Here is a 21,397-nt window from a genome sequence, read left to right on the forward strand (position 1 = left end):
GATGGAGATAGTGCGGATTAGAACTCAGGTTAGCCCAGCACAATAGGACATCGAGTTTCATGTTCTAGATGTTCTGGCCACCTTTAATTTACTCCTTGGACGGCCATGGCTGCACCAAGTGAAAGTTGTCTCTTCCACTCTGCATCAGATGCTGAAGTACCCCCATGGGAAGGGGGCATCTATTTTTTTTGGAAATTCTTCGACAAATCCGCCGCTGGAGGTTACTACACCGATCTTGGAAATTGTACACGGTGATGAGGATGTCTTTTTGTCTAGGTTCACCTTGGCCGAGGCCCAGGTAGTGCAAGATATTCTAGCTGTTGATAATGGGCTGTATGTTAGTGCGCAATCTGTTTACCTCATGAATAAGCTTTGACATGTACCCGAAATGGGATTGGGAAGGAAAGGCCAGAAGGGCGTCGCTGCGTTAGCTGAAGTGCCACACAACCCTTATACCTTTGGTCTAGGTTATACGTCTACCAAAGAGGATTTGGTAAGGAAGGGAAAGGTAATGGCAGGAAGGGCGAAGACTAAACAAATTGGGAGGCACTACGAGCTGGTGCATAGACCTATTCAAGGAACCCTGAACGGCTGCTTTGTCTGGGAGGGGGAAGATTTCCCGTTTTGTGGCTTTCCTGAGCCATGGTTGAATTCAGAGAAGCGGCGTTTGCCCGACTTTGAGATCTTTTTCGACCTACAGTTGCAAGGGGATGAAGTCATAGAAGAGCAGACTGACCTATCAGCTGAGGATGAACAGTGCAAAGATGATGAGTCTGATGGCACAGAACTCGAGATAGGAGCAGAGCTGGCTTGTTTCCTCTCGGATCCTCAGATCACACCGGAGAGCTTGGGGGATGACTTCTCTGTTTCCATGATTGGAGATAAATCGGTTGTGGGCCTTTCTTCCGGCATTCTGGATGCATCTATCGCACCCTCCCTCGTTTGGCAGTATGAGAAAGGCTTTTTGTCCAACAATTCTGAATCAGGCAGTGAACCGGAATCTGATTCCACAGAGTCTATGGAGTCGTAATCAGATTCTAGTTCTTCTGAGTCAGAGTCCGGTATTCCTGGGGTTGATAACCTGGATGCAATTCTTTTGTCCAGGTCGTCTTTTTCCTTTTCTTTTGAGTCAGTTGTAACCGAGTGTAGACACCCCATTTTTGACCGTCCTCAAGACTTGGACGTCACCGTTTGAACACTCGGTGATTGTCCATGTTTGTGTTCGTTTGGAGTTCCCGGAGGTCTTGGCCCGCGCGCCTTGCCTCAGGATCCCCGAACTTGACCGTTTAGTGTCTGGTTTTGCACCAAACACTTGCATCTTGCCTTTGAGAGGCAGGGTAGGGCTTGTAGACCATCCCCACCCACCACCGGCAGTGGCTAGAGGCCACCGGCTGGTTTTTGCCGCCACCGGCAATGTATATTGCCGGCCGGCACTATTTGTTGCCGGTCAGCACTATTTTGTGCCGGGCGGCACTCCTTTTGGCCAAGATGGCATTTTTGGCCGGCCGATTGCTGTGCATCTGCTTTTGCAGATATTTTAAGACAGCTGTCTTGCTTTTGCATCCCTCCATACACGTGTATGGAGGGATCTCCCTCTTGTAAAGCTTGTCCTGTAAGCTTTACAAGACATATAGAGAGGGCCTTCCCTCTTAGAAGAAAGAGGAGAGAGGTTAGACATTTTAAGATATTTTGAGAGCTTAGACAGCCATGGTTAGGGTTTGAGTTCTAGGGTTAGGGTTTGTTATACCTTATCTCTCTCTTTCCCTCTCTTTTGTGCTCTTGTGTGTGTTTTAGTCCATACTATTGCACAAGAGCACCTAGTGTTTCACCTTCCTCTTGGAGCTGAGGTTCTAAGGGACTGATTTTGAGGTTTTGGTGTTGGATTCAAGCCAAGGAAGGCCATTGGAGCACCATTGTTGAAGAAGGCTTCAAGGGTAAGAATCTCACCCATTTTTACCCCATTTTTGCATTGTATTTCTACCTATCTTAAATTCGTTTTCGAGCTTACCGTATAATACAAAAAATTTCTATTTTTAGGCCCTCTTTATTGTTTATTAAGAGTGTTTTGTTGTTTGAGGGTGGTTGACCCCCCTTAGGCCTTGAAAGGCCTCATTTTGAGCCATTTTGTGCTAGCTCCGGGATTTTGGTGTTGGGGTCTCTTCACCACTGAAATCTTGAGGGATTTCAGTGGTGAAGGTGATGCCTTGATGTCCCAAGAAGGAGAGGGCCGCCCCTTCTCCTTGTTGTCCTTGAAAAGGGCATGTTTTGGCCTCTTGAGAGAGCATTATGTTTGAGGGTGTATTGACCATGACTTGGCTGCTTTTTATGCTTAATATGTCATGTTATGCCTCTGTTTTTACTTGGTTTTGGTACCCCATGCATGCTTAGCATAGTTGCCATGTAATGCCTTATTTATGCCTTGATATGCCTTAGGTTGTTAGCCTTTGTTGGAGCATGTTTTAGGCTTGCATTTGTGAAGGTTTTGTGCTCACTTTGCCATGTTTTAGCTCTGTCCATAGTCGTTTTGGTTGATCTTGGCATGCATAGTATGGCTCCTTTGCATTTGAGTTTGTATGCTTCAAGTATGTGAATGTGTAGAATGTGTTTCTTGCATCATTTTGGTGGTTTGGAACCACCCACCATGTCATTTCAGTCCTTTTAGCATGCCTAAATGTTTGCATTTTGTGGCCCTTTTGTTGCTCCAAGAATTGGTGCTCCATGCTTCATATTTATGCCATGATGTATACCTCTAGGATTAGGTTGCTTAGATGCCATTTAAGTGATTCTTGAGGTTTGTTTTTGCATGATTTGGGACTGTTTTGCCTCGATTTGGTCATTTGCTTCATGAGTCTTATGATCATGCTTTAGGTCCTTGGGCCTCGTTGCATATATAGCTTGCATGAGTAGGTTAATTTGGCATGATCTCCTACATGTTTCCAAAGCTTATAATGCATGCTAATTGTTCATGTTTGTCCCTTTCAAGTGTGCTTGAGGGTTGTCTAATTTGTGCCTAAGTGTTGGGCCTTAACATGTGCATGTATGTATATGTGTTTTGGTCTCCACTTTTTAGCATTTAGGCTACTGTTTTAGGCCTATTTAGAGCTGCCTAATTCATGTATAAGTCCATCTTTGCATCCATTTGCATGCCCCTATGTTTGCTTGTATGCTTGCATAAGTTAGTTGCCATGCCATGTTGCATTCTTAGCTTGCATGCTTAGGTTGCATGGCATCTTGCATGCATGCCTTGTTCCTTGACTTGATGATAGGAATTGGGCTTTGTTTGGTTTGATTGGTTTGCATTGCATTTGAAATCAAAGTTGCATACTTGGTTCTTTGGGCCATCATGCATGGAAATGCGTGATTGGTGGTCCGAGAATCGAGGCACATGCCCCTTTGAGTCATTATCATGATAAGGGACATGGTCGGTGCATATATGCCTTGAATTGTGCTGCAATGCTTTGCCTTGTCCTTTGTTACTGTCATTTGCAGATTCTGCAGGAACACCCTGCCGACCGGCAGTGTAAAGTGCCGACCGGCAACAATTTCTCTGCCGACAGCTTCATTTTGTGCTGATGGCCATACCACACTGCCGGTGGTAATTCCACTCAGCCGGTGGTGATCCCCTGTGTCCACGGATGCAGTCCTGAGGTTTTGACAGCCTCCAGAGGAGTGAAGGAAGGAAAACAGAGGCAGTCTATGCATGGCGGCACATTTCTCGAGGCGTTTTCCCTGTTTTCTCAGTTTTAGTTAATTTGCTTAGTTGATTAGGCAATTTGTAATATTAATTAGCTTGCGTAGTTAATTAATTTGTAATATTTATTTGGTCCCTCCGAGTGAGGGCAGATCTGTAATAAGTGTGTGTGGGTGGTGTGTATGTCTTCCAATCCCCACTTCTTTCTTCCCTTTTATTTACCTGCTTATGATGGTAGATTAGGGCACGTTTAATTTAGCATACCTTATGCTATGCATGCGTGCATCCATGCATTTGTATTGCATGCATCAGGCTCGGTACATCACGCTAACTGCATTTGTACTTCAATTCAAAAACTGAATATGTGATAGTTGCGCATCTTCACATGCCATGTTTAGGATAGCCAAGCCTATTCTAGATTGCATTTTTTTGCATGCGATGCATTAGGCACTTAACATGGACTTGGATCATGCATGTTTGCTAACAAGTTCTTTGTTTTGGCACGGAGTACGATGTAAGTATTTTCGCTTTAGCATCTCGCATGCTTGTGAATGTTAACATGACAGTATGCTTGCCATGCGGCTAAATGCTTATGTGAGATTAAATTGTTTGAATGCCTGTGGGTGAAGGTTGGATTGTTTGAGTTGGAAAAACTCATTGAAATCCGTGTTTTAGCCTACTTGCAAGTAGCAAATTCCAAAGCATTTTCAAAAGAAGCGGATATGCAATGTTTCTTTCCAAATTAGGCAATCTAGTCTATATTTGTTTGCTGTGCGCATAACATAGTAATTCTAGGCTAATGAATGGAATAAGAACACATAATGTTTTCAAAATCGGATATCATGGTTAGTAGAGGCCGGTCTTCGGACCGGGCGAAAGGGGGTGCTCATAGCTGACCTTCCCCGACCGTACCCAAGCTCCCGAGCCGAGACAACTCCGGTGATGACGGACATGTGGCCTTCGGCACGGAGTCAGGGTTTCCTAAATTTTCCCATTTTAAAATATTTAGGTGGCGACTCTGTATCTGGCAAAGCAGTCCATGTTTGGCACTACTTTTTCAAAAATCTGTTTCTCAAAACGATTTGCCAGATTTGGACTCTTTGGTTCAAGATTAAGAACCGCGACAACAAAATCGAGAGTCCGAACTGTAGTAGCAAAGCCCCTCCCGGGGACGTCTACACCGAGGAATTGGACGAATTGGAAGTTGTGAATGAGAATGGTACCACTGCTGTTTTCGAGTACTTTTCTGTGCCACTTGTTTACTGCATTAATCAGGACTTTCAAAACTTTGATAAAAACGACGAGGAAAAAATTCCTCTAGTTTTGAAACATTTGATTGATCGAGAGCAGGAGAGGTTTGTAAACCTTTTGTCGATGAAACCACTTCAATTAATGTTGGTACTGAGAAGGATCCGCGTCTGGTCCAGATCGGGTCCACGTTGTCTTCGGCGGAACGCAAGCGCTTAGCCACTTTATTAAAAGATTTCAAAGATGTTTTCATATGGTCCTACGAAGACGTGCCTCGAATCGATCCTGAGATTGTACAGCATCGAATCCCTCTTGACCCTGAGGCCCGACCCGTCAAGAAGAAGCTTCGGAGAATACGCCCGGATTGGGCCCTGAAAATCAAGGAAGAGGCCACCAAGCAAATTGATGCAGAGTTCATGCTAGTATCTGAGTATCCTACTTGGTTGGCCAACATTGTTCTAGTGCCGAAGAAAGATGGCAGAATTCGCGTGTGTGTGGATTTTAAAGATCTGAACAAAACTAGTCCGAATGACGACTTTCCTCTACTGCACATCGACGAATTGGTGGACTTCACCGCAGGGCATGCGCTGCTTTCCTTTATGGATGGATTTTTCGGGTACGACCAGATCTTGATGGCACCCGAGGATAGGGAGAAGACTTCCTTTACCACGCCGTGGGGAACCTACTGCTACAGGGTGATGCCTTTCGGTTTCAAGAATGTTGGGGCTACTTATCAACGGGCTGCAACTACTATCTTGCACGATATGATCCACAAAGAGGTTGAGGTGTATGTGGATGACATGATTGTCAAGTCCAAGGAAAGAGAGGCCACTACACTACCTTGAAGAAATTTTTCCAACGGATCAAGGAATATCGGTTGCGACTGAATCCTCAGAAATGTACTTTTAGTGTCACAGCATGGAAAATGTTGGGGTTCTTGATTACACAAAGGGGCATTAAGGTCAATCCTTCCAAGATTAAGGCCATATTAGAAATGCCACCACCAAGGACTGAAAAGGAGGTGCAAGGCTTTCTGGGTAAAGTGCAATTCATAAGACGGTTTATTGCAAAATTAACCTTGACTTGTGAACCACTATTCGGTCTCCTGAAGAAAGGAAAGAAATTCCAATGGGATGACCGATGCCAAGTTATTTTCGAGCAGATCAAACAGTATCTATAGAACCCACCCATGTTGTCACCGCCAGAGCTGGGGAAGCCGTTGATTTTGTATCTGCCGATAATCGACATGACTATGGGCTGCATGCTTGCGCAAGAATCTGAGGATAGGGTGGAGAAGGCCATCTATTACCTGAGCAAGAAGATGCTGGAATATGAGACCCGCTACACGTCACTGGAAAAGGCTTGTTTGGCCTTGGTATGGGCAACCAGGAAGTTGAGGCACCACCTGTTAGCTCACTCCATAATTCTGGTTTCGAGATTGGATCCCATCAAAAATCTCTTTGAGAAACCAACACTTATGGATAAGCTAGCCCGTTGTTTGCTTCTTCTCTCCGAATTTGATTTGAAGTACATGACTCGCAAGTTTATGAAAGGGAGAGTGGTAGCGGAGTTCCTAGCCGATCACCCAGTGGAGGGAGATGAAGCAGTAGAGTATCAAACAATGAAGCAGAATACGAGGCATGTACCGCTAGCTTGGAAGCTGCTCTGGAACTAGGGGATAAACAATTGGATGTCATTGGGGACTTGAACTAGGTTGTGTCTCAAGTAAAAAGAGACTGGAAGGTTAAAGAAGAGAGGATGAAAATTTATCACCAAACCCTGGACGTTCGTATTCCCAGGTGTGAGAAACTGACCTTCACGCATCTGTTAAGAGAGAGCAACAGGTTCGCTGACGCCTTATCAACTCTATCTTCCACGATAGACATCCCTTTGGGGGTCCAAATGCATCCAATCATTATTGAATAGAGGTATGTGCCGGCTTACGAGTTAATCGCCGCAATAGATGGCGTACAGGACCAGAACCCCTAGTACTTTGATGTCTGGAACTTCTTGGAAAAGAAGGCTTATCCACTAGGGACAAAGGCCAGAGATAAAAGGGCAATACAGTGAATGGCTACTCAGTTTATCATTTGCGGGGGTAAATTGTACAAACAGGGCCATCTGGGAATGCATAAGCTATGTGTTGATACAGAAGAATCAAAGCGCCTAATGGAGGCCATCCACAGAGCAGAGTGCAGATCGCACATGAGCGGAGTGATGCTAGCTCGGAAGATTCTCAGACAGACTTACTACTGGTCAACCATAGAGGAGGATTGTATTGGTTTTGTTTGGCGATGCCACAAATACCAAATCCATGCAAATCTCATAAACATCCCGCCATCAAAACTGTACAACATGACTTCACCGTGGCCGTTTTCAGTCTGGGGAATTGATGTTATTGGGGCAGTTACTCCGAAGGGGTCAAACGGGCATGAGTACATCCTAGTGGTGATGGACTACTTTACAAAGTGGGTCGAGGCCCAATCCCACGCAGTGCTGAAGGTGTCACATGTGGCCAAGTTCATCAGGATTAACATTATCTATTGTTATGGGGTCCCGAATGAGATCATTTCGGACAATGGTTCCTACTTCAAGAAGGAAGTGAATAACTTGTTAGAGAAACACAACGTGGCTTTTCATAAGTCATCCACATATCGTCCGCAAACCAACGGAGCTGTTGAGACTGCTAACAAGAACATCAAACACATTCTACAGAAGATGGTAGAAACCTAGAGGGACTAGCCAGATAAGCTGCCATTTGCTCTTGGGGGCTACAGAACATCAATTCGACCATTTACTAGGGCAACTCCATATTCTCTGGTTTATGGGATGGAGGCTGTTCTACCGATTGAAGTTGAGGTTCCGTTGTTGCGGGTTATGGCTGAGTGCCATAAAGCAGAAGCAGATTGGCAGCAGAGTAGGTTCGAGGGACTTATGCTGTTCGGCGAGAGGTGGCTGAAAACACTGTACCATGTCCAAGGATATCAACGCAGTATTGCCAGGGCTTTCAACAAGAAATTTAAATCCAGGAATCTGAAAGGTGGGGATTTGGTGCTCAAAGATAACCAAACACCTATCCATGACCCTAGGGGCAAGTCCAGACCTAATTGGATTGGCCCTTACATCATCAAATCAATTTGGTCGGGTGGAGCTATCATTCTTATGGACTTAGACTGCCTTGAATTCTCCCAACCAATCAACATGGACAAGTTGAAGAAATACTACCCTTGAGAGGCTCGCTAGGCGAAAAACTCGAAAGGGTGACCTAGGCAAAAGTTAGAGCACAAAAAAATTAGAAAGAAGAAAAACTGAGCTCGCAAGTTTGAAAACCCAGAAAGGGCGGCCTTGGCAAAAGTTAGAGCGTAAAAGGAGAGTGTTAACACCCGAGTGAACCCGCACCAAACTACGTATGGCTTGATTCCCATCTTTGGGATACGTAGGCAACTTCATTTTGAAGTCCAACCATAAACACTTCGAAATCAACTTTGTCCATGTGTTTGTTTTGGTCATCTTTGTCTTTTCTGCATCCAAGAGTTCAGTTGTGATCTACAGTACAGTGCAGTGCTCTTCAGACAAGGGGCAACTTTCCAGTTATTGGATTTGGGGTTGTACATCTCAGCGATAGATCTTGGGTGTGTCCAGTTGTGATCCTTATCGAAAATGGTTTTGAAAAGTTTTAATAAAAGTTGATTTTGTTCAAACTAATCTTTTTACAACGTAGACCATATTTGGACCAAAAGGAAAATTTTCAGTACCCACAACCTTCAATTTCATTGATTTCAATACAGAGTTCTCTACCTCTTAATACAAATCGAAGTTGCTTTTTATTACATTCAAAAGGAAAACTTGAAAGGACAGATTAAAGCAATAAACTTGGGGCATAGTTGAGTAAGGTGTTCCTGCGCTCCCTCGTAGAGCTTGTGGAAGCTTCAGATACCAAAGTAGGCTTGGTTTGTGCCTCATCTTCAAGCCAAGCTATGCATTCACCAGAAAGGGCGTAACTGAAAGTGGGAGTGAGAGACAGAAGTTCTCGTGTCCTCCATGTAGTGGAATACTGAGCTAGCTGAGAGCCTCGGATTGGAAATGAAGATGGGTATTCTATCCCCTCTTTTGGGTAAGTCTGGCCCTATCCAATCTGACACCGGAGCCAGAATGGAAAATAGATGACACAATGTGTCAAGCCAATCAACTGAATGCCAGGCTGCCGAGACATGCTGTAGCTCATCTCAAGCAGATCAAACCAGGGGGCAACGCCAAGCAATGTCAACAGCGGACCTGTTGCATATACATTGGCACCATCATCCCTCGTTCGGGAAATCAACTAGCCGTGGGCGAAAGAAATAGCCGCGCGCTGAATATGCAGGACAAGAGTCCACTACTTTCAACCTATCCATTAGCCAAACCTGTGAAGGGACGAAAAATAAGAGAGATTAAAGAATAGAGAGGTGTACGTGGAGAGAAAAAGTAAGAAAGGGTTTTGAGAGAAAAACAGAGCCTGAGGGCTGAATGATGTGAGAAACACATGTGAAAAGGGTGGGAAATATTACCAGCACGAGTAGTGGACTTCCTACGAACTTGGTTGTCTCTCGGTGATGGAAAGCATCCAAGCCCATCAAAGTCTCGGCTAGTGTCAAGCCAATGCAGCTCTTGCCCTCCTTCAACCCTTGGGCAACTTCTATCAGGCGAATGCTAGACCCTCCGAAGCCAGGGGCAAGCAGAAAATGAGCCAACATGCACAAGCAGAGGGCATGCTACCAAAAACCTTGCCAAAGACGGTTGCCACGGTTGCCGGAGTCAGAAAATCGGTGAATGAGATTGGGGATATCCAACTCTCCATTGTGAACTAAAGATCGGGCATCATGTAAAGTGAGCCCACACATCAGTCCTAAAGGTTGGATGTGGCCAAAACGAGACGGGGGCAAGATCTCCTCATCACGCAAGAAGTCCATCAAGACTTGGAACTCTTCAATTGTCGAACATACCTCTTGTCCCCGAAAGTTAAAAACATGTGTAACCGGGTTCCAACATTTAGCCGCGGCAAGGAGGAATGGAAAACACAGCGGAGAATGACTCAGCAGGAATAGTGCATTTATCCTGAAACCCCGAAAATTTAGCTTTTCTGAGCCATCTAAGTTCGCAATCTAATCAGAGAGTTTTTCAGTGAAGAACGGCTCCATTTGAAGCAAAAACATAGCTGGAATGAAGAAACTGCGAAGTCATAACTTTTGTAGAAGATAAGGTACTAAGTGGAAGACAGGTGGCAACAATCTGGGGGCTCCCTGCATTACTGGCCGACCGGCCAGTTAAGGTAGCCAATTGGCCTCATTTTACGACCGACAATCACCACTAAGTGGCCGACAGCCACTGTTTGTCTCCATCGGAACTGCTTTGGTCTTCCTGTGTGTTGAGAATGCTGAAAACCTATTTTGTTCTACTCTGGATGCGTTCCGCTGTTTTGTTTTAGTAGTTTTGTTGAGTCGTTCTCGAGTTTGTTACAACTTGTTTACCGAGTTGTTGCAATTTGCCTATCGAGTTGTATTTGTTTCGTTTATCGAGTTGTTGTTTATTTATCGAGTTGTTGCATTAGTTGTTCTTTGAGTTGTCTTATTTTGTTTGTTATGTTTTGGTTGGTTCATTACTTGACTAAGCAATTGTCAAGACAATGTACAATATTCAATTTTCATTAATCCCGTTGTTGTATGAAATGGTGCGATGCAATGCTCAGAATATGAAATGCAACACGTTTTCATCAAAAAGCTATTCTCAATCCAACCATGGTTTCTTTTTACAAAGAGTACAAGTTTTAAAGAAAATAAAACTGCCTAAGGCTGTATAATGGGCTAACACTACTAACAAAACGAGAAATAAAGCAAAAGCATCTAAATCGGTGCCACCCATCTCAGGATCGAGATGCCCTCTTCATCCTCTTCCTTCACTGAGTGGACTCAAAGCTGTCGCCATCGTCGCCACTATCCGAACTTGAACCGGAGCCTGAACCAGAGCTGGCTCCACTCCCATCCTCAGAGCCCTCCTCAGCATCGTCACCACCCTTAGAACCAGAGCCGGTGTCATTGCCTCCACCCTCAGATGACTCTGACTGTGGACTCGTTGGCTCCTTGTCCTCACTGGACTCATCATCTTCATCACGTATGATAGGCTCCCGGCGTCTCCCTCGGCCATGTGTCGGATTCTTTCTCATTGCTGCTGGAGAAGGCTCTGATGGTCCTATCTATAAGGGTGTGACCTGAAAAGGCAGTTCGAATATATCACCCACAACATGAGTTTCAGATGCAAATATAGTGTGCAGGGTGAATATATGTAGAAGTCAGATACAATATGTGAATACAATGTGTCAGATGTGATCAATACATGCAGTGTATCAGTACAGTGTTGGAAAATGTTTAGTTGAGATGTCAGTTTCAATATATCAGCAGTAAGATGATAACCGAAATGCAAGAAAATTGAAAATTACCTAAATGCCGTGGGAGCTAAGCATCGTCTCCCTCCTTAAGATCATGCCCTCAAATAAGGCCAACACCTCGAGTAATCCCTCGACGTATCCAGTGAAGGGCTATAAATGCAAGTTCAAACGATCAGTGAATGAATGAATGAGTATCTGAGCGATAAATGAAAGCTGTAATGCATACCGGTGGTGAGTCAGGTGTCTTGACATATCTGTGACCAAACAATGGGGCTCAAGCGGAATTTGATAAGGCAATCCGGAGTACCGTCAACCTGTCAACTCGGTCGGAAGATCTGGCCATCCAACACTCTGCCAAGTAGGAAGTATCCCTCTAGCCTCACCCTTAGTGCCCGGGCCCTGCTCGTCGAACGGGTATGTTGCCCGGGCCCTACTCGTCGAAGGGGCATCAGCTGCTCGACGAAGGGATATCAACTGCCCTTCCGTGTGAACACGAACACCTATCAACGGAGGCATGAGGTATGTCAGCAGATAAGTCGCATAGTCCCCTTCCCCCATGAACAGGTCTACATCTTCGCCCCGCATAAGTTCAGTGATCTCCTGAGGGGAGAGACTCTCTGTGGCTCGTATAAAAGGTGGAGGCAGTAATGGAACCGACTGTAAGAGTAGGCCCAGTATCTGGCGCATGAAGCGCTCACCAAGAACCAGGATCGACCCACTGGCCGCTCAAGCAGGAACCGATATTGAGAGGCGCCCCAGGCTCCCGTAAAATGAAATCTGGCACCCTTTGGCATCGTCGTCCAGGGCTGGCATGTGACCTGCAGACAACAACTGAATAGATTGATTAGTTGTCATTAGATATGTAAAATGAATTGAAGCTGAAAGTAGGAAGAATTGTGAGTTTTGAATTACCTCTACCGTCCTCATGGTGTCAAAATACTGGCGAAGGTATGAGAGGGTCTCTCGGGTCCTCGGCTGGCACTGACCGTCATATTGATGCGATTATGGTACCTTAAGGGGCATCTCGACCTCCGGCTCGGGAGCAAGTGCCGGGAAGTAGGCGTACACCCATAACTGCGAAAAGTAAGGGGGCGACACTAAGAATACAGATAAACACAGAAAATGCAAAATGCAAAGAATGCAGAATACAGAAAAGGCATAAAGCAAAGTGTGGCACAGTGTACAGAAAGTACAAGTGCAGAGCAAAGATTAAACTATGTGTGTGTAGTGTGCAGTGTATAGAAAGTACAAAACAGAAAGCATGGCAGAAAATGTAAAGCCGCAAAGTAAAGCATACCTCTCAGGCTCTTCAATAGCCGCCCACTCTCATCCCGCTTCTGTGGGAGGTTGAGCTCATGTAGCAATATAGGGTAGCAAGGCCGGCGGTGCCCCAATCATAATGCCGCACCTGGGATAAGTCCACTAAGGTGACCAAAAGATACAGCCCGACTGTGTTCGCCCTGTCAACGAACAAGGTAGTACTGAAGAGTAACATTAGGAAACCTCGGGCGTACTGCTCAATTCCCTCTACAGTCACCAGGTCTGTCCCTCTGAAGTGGTCTATAAACCAGGTATATCGGACCATACCTGATCAGAAGATAGGCGAGTGTGCTTCCAGCAGATAGGTCCAAGCGGGCGTCCCACTCACCCATATCGGAGTTGTATAGGATCGATCGACCTCCCACTTCAAGGCTTGTCAGCATGGCGAAGTCATATGGGGTCATCGCCATATCCCCAGTGGTAGAGAAATGGAAAGAGTTGGTGGTGTCCCACCATCTCTCTACCAATGCACCTAAGAGGGTCCTGCTCACCATGAGGTGCGACAGCACCATGCAGTACAGACCGAACCCTGCATCATCAATGATCTGCTGGACGCCATCGGGGAGGTCCATGTACCACTCCCTCACTGTGGTGTGGATGGGCAGAAATACAGTGTGTGAATGTGTTCAGAATGAGCAGAAATACAGTGTGTGAATGTGTTCAGAATGAGTAGAAATACACCGTGTACATGTGTTAAGAATGAGCAAATGAAATACAGTGCAAAAGTACGAGCTATGCAAGAAATGTAAAGTAGAAATGTAAGAATGTAGTATGTACCTCAGAGGCATCGTGGGACAGATGGGACTTTGGCTCCCGTAGCAGAAGATCTACTGGTGCGCGTTGTGCAAATCCACTAAAGTGACAGATTGTGCTGGGTGGTAGTGCATGTGCCTCAGGGTGGTGCCTCTCTGGGTCGAACGGCCAGACTCTGGGCAGCAACAGAATGTACTCAGGCTCTCCCTCCATCCCCAGAGAACCCCCGTCATGTGGAGCATTAAGAAGGTGAGAAAGTACGCGAAAATGAGTAAAATGGGCGGAGCATGCCAAAAGTCAACTCTCGGAGAGAGCAAATGGGAGAAAAAGTCAAAGCCCTTGAAAAGGCGTCAAACTCAAGACAAACTTGAGGAAAACAAACCTCAAGTAGTGAGAATGGAGAAAAAACTCCGAAAACAAATTTTGATCGGTTCAAAACGAAGGAAACCAAAAGGTTTTAGCGAATCAACTTTGTGGGAGGAATTGGAAAATGGGTGTAAAGCATGGATCTAAGAGGAAAAAGTGTCTAAGGATAAAGAAAAGGTGATTTCGACACTGTGGGTGTGAGGAAGTGTGTTATGGGAATGTGTTTTTCAAGTTCTCCATGCAAAAAGACCGAAATGGCCCGAATCTACCATAATTGGCCGGCTGGCCAGTTTTTGTGGCCGACCGGCCACTTAGGTGCCCAACAGGTTTAGCAGGTGGCCGATAGCTTTAAAAAGTGGCCGACAATGCTCCAAGGTGGCCAACAGGTGTCTAGTGTTCTCCCTGTGTGTTTTCATGCTGTTTTGAGTTCTTGGCTCTCAAGAAAGTGCAAAAAAAGTTCACTTTTTAGCTGAAAGTGTCTCTGCGGAGGTGTCGAACCATGTCTTTGATGCACGACTCATCGTCAACCGGCATAAATGAGGTGTATCTTTTTGAAATGCATTATAACTCCTCCGAGAGGTAAATCGGAGGTTGCAACTAAATCGGTCTTGTTAAGACACGCATTTCTTTATTCAATGTTTTGCATTGAACATGTTATTAATGTTGCATTGAATAATGTATTGTTGTCATTGTGCATAGGATGCGTATGCTGCGTTGCATTGTATTGAACATGCTCTCATGTTTGCATAGAATATGCATGTCACGTTGTATTGCGTTGTGCATGCCCTTACATATGCATAGAAAATGTCTGTGCCTGTGGCATTGAACATGCATTTGGTATTAAGCATAGAACATGCTGTTAATCTTGCATAGAACATGCATTCCTATCTTGATATATCTGTTAAGTTTCTTTCTTATGCAGGCACAATATTGTATGTACAGTTCATTCAAAGCTGGCACAACCAGACGATATTGTATGCATGGTTCATTCAGAGGAATTTCGGGTAAGATTATTCCTGTCCTTTGAACACCTTGGTTGGTTAGAAACACTTGGATACGCCTGGTGTTTACACCACTCTGTTGTTGGTTAGAAACACTCGGGTACGCCCGGTGTTTACACTGCTCCTTTGTTGGTTAGAAACACTCGGGTACGCCCGGTGTTTACACCGCTCCATGGTTGGTTAGAAACACTCCGGTACGCCTGGTGTTTACACCGATCCTTTGTTGGTTAGAAACACTCAGGTACGCCTGGTGCTTACACCAATCCTTGCTTTGGTTAGAAACAGTCGGGTACGCCTGGTGTTTACACCACCCCTTTGGTTAGAAACACTCAGGTACACCCGGTGTTTACACCACCACTTTTGGTTAGAAGCATTGGGTTACGTGCCCGATATTTATACCACCCTTCTGGTTAGAAGCGTTTGGGACGTGTGTCCAACACTTATACCACCCCTTTGGTAAGAAACACTTGGGACATGTGTCCGATGTTTATACCACCCTTCCGGTTAGAAGCATTTGAACCGTCTCCCGGCGCTTATGCCACTCTGTTTTGGTTAGAAACATTGGAACGTGCTCTGATGTTTATACCACCCTCCGGTGTTTGCACCGCTCCCTTTTCCCTCTCGCGCGTGGCGCATTACGACGCTTTGGTTAAATGCATCTGGACGAATCCTAATGCTTATACCACTCTTTATTCCAATTGCATAATAGTTGGATGTGTTTCAATTGTTTTTATGTGCTCTCTTTAATTCAGAACCTTGGGGTGTGTCTCTGGGTTCACACCATTTCTTTCCTTGCGTGTGGCATGCGTTGGAATCTTGTTTGCCACCTCAGGTGCTCTCGATGTTGGTGTTGTTCTTTACCTTTCCTGCGTGAGGCACAATTAAGATTGCATAATTTTCTTACATCTTTTCTGCATGAAATGTGGTTTGGTTCGTGTTAACTTACTTATGTATGAGTTTGCTGTAGCATTTCTTTGCATAGCATTTGCATCTAGATGTTTCATTATAGCCTTCATTGCATGATCATAAGTTATGTTCTGCATCATGCATAGCATTTGCATCTTGCCCCAGAACTACGCTGGTTTGATTCCTTGCAAAGGGATGCGTAGGCAGCCTGCGAGCGCAACCGCTCTTTGTTTTGTTTGCTTGTTTGTCTGAGTCTTCGGCCTTGTCAAAAATGGGTCGTCTCTGGGCTTTGACATTCACTCCCGTCATTTCATGACTTTCAAGTTTTGTCAAAGAGGGACAACTATAGACACCCCATTTTTGACCGACCTTAAGACTTAGACATCATCGTTTGTGCACGCAATGATTGTGCACGTTTGCGCTCGTTTTGAGTGCCCGAAGTTCTCGGTAGAATGCCCTATCTTTGAGCCTCTAAACCCTCTTTGTTTTGTGCTTGTTTTTGGACCAAGTGCCTCTTTCCTGGAGGGGGGGAATGGCCTTGTCGGCCACTTTTGGCACTTGTCGGCCACTTTTTCCCTTGGTTGGCCACTTGAAGTGGTCGGTCGGCTAGGGGAGGTGGCCGGTCGGCCACCTAAAGTGGCTGACGGCCATTTTCCTCCTAGCTGTGCTAGCTATTGGTCACTGATTCCCATCTCTATACACGTGTATGGAAGGATGAAAGCAAGCTTTTGGCTTGCATTTCTATATAAGGGGAGGTCTCTCCTCCATTTGAGAGGTTACACAATTTTGTGAGAAAAATTTTCCTCTTTCTCTCTAGAATTCTCTCTCTCCATATTTTGTGCTTGAAATTGGGAATTCTCTACACTTTTGTTCTAGGACCCTTAGCCAAACACCTTCACCTTGGAGCTGAGGTTCTTGGAGGTCTTGTTTGAGCTCTCAAAGCTGGTTTTAGTTCAGAATTGTTGCTGTTTGTGGCTGTGCTTCAAAGGTATAAGGCTCACCCCTTTTAAGCTTTATTTTAGTTGCTTGTTTGGCCACCTTTGCATGTTGTTTTTGGCCTAGTTTTCAACTACAAAAACCTCTATTTTTAAGGTTTAAAAATGGTGGTTTAAGGCCTTTTTGGAGTTAGGCGTGGTCCACCCTCTTTTGTAGCTTGTTTGCTAAGTGTTGTGCCATTTTTCCAAGCTTTTAAAACAACTTTTTTTGGCCTTTTAACCACTGAATTCTAGGGGAATTTCAGTGGTAAAAACTTGGTTTTGAGGTCCAAAATAGGAGGGGGTGGCCTCCCCTCCTTGTGTCTTGTTTGCAAGTGTAGATAGCCTAGCATGCGAGCATGTTTTTCTACCCTTTTGTGACTTGATCTCAGCATGTTTTAGCTACTGATTTGGCCTACTTTAGCTCTATTTTGAGCTATCTTGATCATATGAGCCTTGCCTTGCATGGTTATAGTGCAAATACCCTCACTAGCTTAGTGTTTTAAGGCCCCTAACATGTTGTGCATGTGTTGATTGCATGTTGTAGCATCATTTCACATGTGATTTTAGTGCATATAACTCTGTCACACTCTCACTTATCTCACTCTTTCATTGCTTTTGAGAGTTGTTCTTTGAGCCTTGCTTGCGAGCTAACAAATGAGCATGTTTTTCTTGCCTTCTACGCTTTGATCTCAGCATATTTTAGCCACTGATTTGGCATGTTTTAGCTCTGTTTTGAGCTGGTTTGGTCATTTGAGCTTGATATTGCATGCCTCTAGTGTAGTGCTTTTCACTAGTTTAATGCTTTTGGCTTTTGAACATATTGTGCATGTGTTACTTGCATGGTTTAGTGCCATTTTTCATGCCATTTCAGCACTGAAAAGTCTGCAACCTACCTCTATTCTTCACTTTTTTAATTTTCTTCAAAAGTGGTCTGGAACCCCTTGTTGGCTTGAGTGTGAACTTGAGGTTCTCATGCCTAATGGTTTTAACTCTCTCTTGAGGGTTCCTCCTAACCAACTGCATGAGGCCTTTTTCATGCTCAAGGCACTTTTGGATTAGGCCATCTTTCCAATTAGAGGACTTTCACACTGGACTTAATCGGCTGAAGGATTAATCAGTAATGTAAAATGTGTAAACAAAATGAGCAAAGTAAAACATGAACAAGATAAGCATTTGTGTTGCATTGCATGTGTTTGGATTGGACGTTAATCTAAACACAAGAAATATGGGACGTTTCATACTCAAAGTGATGAAACGTGTCACGTTTCTTGGTTGCCATCACCCTTGATCATGCGTCATAGGGTGGTGGTACCTAGAGTCTTATTTGTGCATTCATTAAGCTTCTACGAGCTTGGTTCTTTGGCCATCATGCATGAAAATGCTTGGTTGGTGACTTGAGAGCGAAGTGCCATACTCCTTTGAACTTGAGAAATGATAAGGAGAGTGGCAGTACACACATTCCTTGAAAAACGCATTGATTTGCCTCTGTTGCAGCAAAAACAGAAGTCTGGAAAAAGCAGTGGCTGACCGGCCACTTGAAGTAGCCGACCGGCCACTTAGACTAGCCGATCGGCCAGTTAAAGTGGCCGACAGTCACCGTCTGTGGTCGACCGGCCACCAATCAGTTTTTGTGCAAAAGTGTTCCTGTTTTGGAGCAGAAGCAGTTTGGAAGTTGGTACAACGTTAAGAGATCAAGACGAGAGCAAACAGAGGCAACCGATGGCTAGGCGATGGATTTTTGGGAGGAAGTCAACCGAGCATGCATGTCTCCCCCACCAATGAGGCCACTTTATTGCTTCATTAGCTAGTTGTAACTAATTAATACATGTGTTGTAATTAATTAGTTTAATCTGTTTTGTAATATTTTAATTAGCCTAGAATAGCTAGTTATTCTGTTGTGTTGTAATAATTAATTAGCTAGAATAGTGAATTAGTTTTGTGTTGTAATAATTAGCTTAGCTCAGTGTCGCTTAGCTTAATCATTCGGACCCTCCTTCGCGAGTGCGCAATGTTGTAATAAGTGTACATGTGTGTGTGCATGTCTTCCAATCCCACTTCTTTCTCCCTTTTACTTAACCACTTTCGATGGTTAGTTTAGGAGCATTTTCAATTAGCATACCTTATGCTTTGCATGTTTGCATCATTCATTTGTCTTGCATGCACCGGGCTTGGCGCATCATTCAAACTGCATCGTATTTCAACACTTCTTTGAATACGTGTATCAAATCGTTGCATTCAAACGCCATCTTAGATAGCCGAGCCTATTATTTGTATTATTGCATGTGTTGCATTAGGCACCTTGTATAGTTAGGATCATGCATATTTCTAACTAGCTTTTTGTTTTGGCTTGGAGTACACTGCAAGTTTTTACGCTTTAGCATACTTGCATGAGTGTGAGTGTTTCCATGATAGCATGCTTACCATGAGGCTATGTGCTTACTTGATAAATTGCATGAATGCCTGTGGATGAGGGTTTTGTTGCTTGAATTGGAACAATTTGGTGATTGTGAGTTTTAAGCCGACTTTGCGAAGTGGCAAATCATCATGTTTTAAGCCCACCCGAGGGTGGCAAATCCGCGTTTTAGCCCACTTGAGAGTGGCACCTTCAAACCATTTTCGAAAACAAACATGAGTTGTTTTGTTCCAATTTTCGTGACTTAGTCTATACTTGCTTGTGTGCATCATGTAGTAAAGTTAGCTAATAACCGGATAAGAACACATGAGGTTTATAAAACAACATATCATGCTTAGTAGAGGCCGATCCTGTGATCGGGCGAGTGGGGGTGCTTATTTCCTGACCTTCCCCTCTCGTACCCAAGTTCCTGAGCCGAGGCAACTTTTATGATGACGGACACGTGACCTTTGGCACAAGTCAAGGTTTCCTAAATTTTCTAAAAATAAAATATTTAGGTGGCAACTCTATAATCTGGCAAAGCAGTCCAGTTTTGGCATTATTTGATTCAAAATCAATTTTCGAAAATGATTTGTCGGATTGGACTCTTTGGTGTTTATCAGTTTCACATTGTACCTTGTGAAATTAGATTCAGAACCGTGACAGGAGTCTGAACTGTAGGAGACCAATTCGTGCCTCTCTGAAGGGAGGGGGGGTGCGAAAAAAGTCGTGTCTACAGCAGGTTGCCAGTTGGCCAGTGATTCCCACTACACTTACATATTGGCAGCCGACCGGGTTAGCCTATTGGATCCTAATAGAGCCACCCAAGACAGGGCATGGATACGTTAGAGCCTATGGTGCACCTTAGGTATGGACCACACTTTACAGCTGAGACACCCCATTTTTCATCACCCTAAAGACTTGGGCGTCACTGATTGTTTACTTGGCGATGAAAGTTGTGCAGTGCAAATGTTTGATTTCTTCAACAAGAGGGGCTTCAAATCCCAACTTCACACTCCTTTTTGGACCAAAACTATTTTGACCAAAATGATCTTGAGACCTTAAAACCCTCTCTTTCAAAATAGCTTTTGAAAGAGTTCCTACGATGTTCAAACACTCGCATTTTGTTAAATGTTGCGTTTTTCGGTAAACCGAGCAAGGACAAAGTGGAAATGAATGAAAGAGAGGTGAAATCTTTGAAAAATCTTTCAAAACACATTATTTAGGGGCTTAGAGTTGAAGAATATGGGAGAGGAGAGAAGAAAACTAGTTTGGGAGAAGTTCGACATGAATTCGGGTAGGATCAAAACTGAGCAGTCTTCACTAAAAGAGGAATAACTTTTTGCACACTTGGAATTTTGAAGAGAGGCTTCCACCATTGGAAATAAGACTTCCAGGGATTCAATTTAGGCTCAATAATGACCTATAAAGGAGTCCAGATAACGGAGTTATGTCCAGTTGAAGTCGGGCCCAAAAAGCAGATTTTTTTGGCCAACTAGAGGTGAAGGATGTTGACCATAAAGGGGATTTTTTGGCCATGTGCCGGCCATGAATAGCCTATGCCAGCCCCCTGCCGTCCAAGGGTGACCCATTCCAGCCAACAAGGATCAAGTGCTGGCCATCAGTGAAGCAGTGCCGGCCATTGATGCCAAAAAGCAGATTTTTACAAATATTTGTTCTCCAGCTGTTACAACTGTCCCTTTTGGAGATATTTCGACCAAAGCTTGTATTTTGCTATATATAGAGAGGCTTCTCTATTGTTTGGAGCGTTAGAACAATTTAGCAAAGGTTATAGAGCCTCTCTCTCTATATTTCTCTCTCTCTTGATCATTTGTGCTTAAAGGTTTGCATACACTTCTTCTTTGCCTATACATCCTTGATCAAAGTTGTTGATGTTTGAACTGAGGTTCTAGAAGGCCTCCTTGGAGCTCCTTAAGGTGGTTTTGACTTGGTTTTGTGACTCAAAGTGTGCTTGGCTTTAAAAGATATAACCATCACCCTTTAAGCTTGTTTTCATACTTGTCTTTGCCATCTTTTTGTGCTGTTTTTGAGCTGGCTTTCAACTGCAAAAAAATCTGTTTTTCAGTCCTAAAAATGGTAGTTTGAGCCTATTTTGTGTTAGGGGGTTGTCTCTCCTTTTTGCTCCTTAGCTTGTGTAGCTTTTTGTGCCATCTTTCATCACCTTTCAAACTAACTTTTTGTGCATTTTAACTACTAAATTCCAAGGGAATTTCAGTGGTGAAAACCATGTTTTAAGGTCTAAAATAGAAGGGGTTGGCCTCCCCTCCTTGTGCCTTGCTTCCATGCCTAGGTAGCCTAACA

Source organism: Camellia sinensis, chromosome 10 (assembly GCF_055761805.1).
Source record: "Camellia sinensis isolate YWXY chromosome 10, ASM5576180v1, whole genome shotgun sequence".
NCBI lineage: Eukaryota > Viridiplantae > Streptophyta > Magnoliopsida > Ericales > Theaceae > Camellia > Camellia sinensis.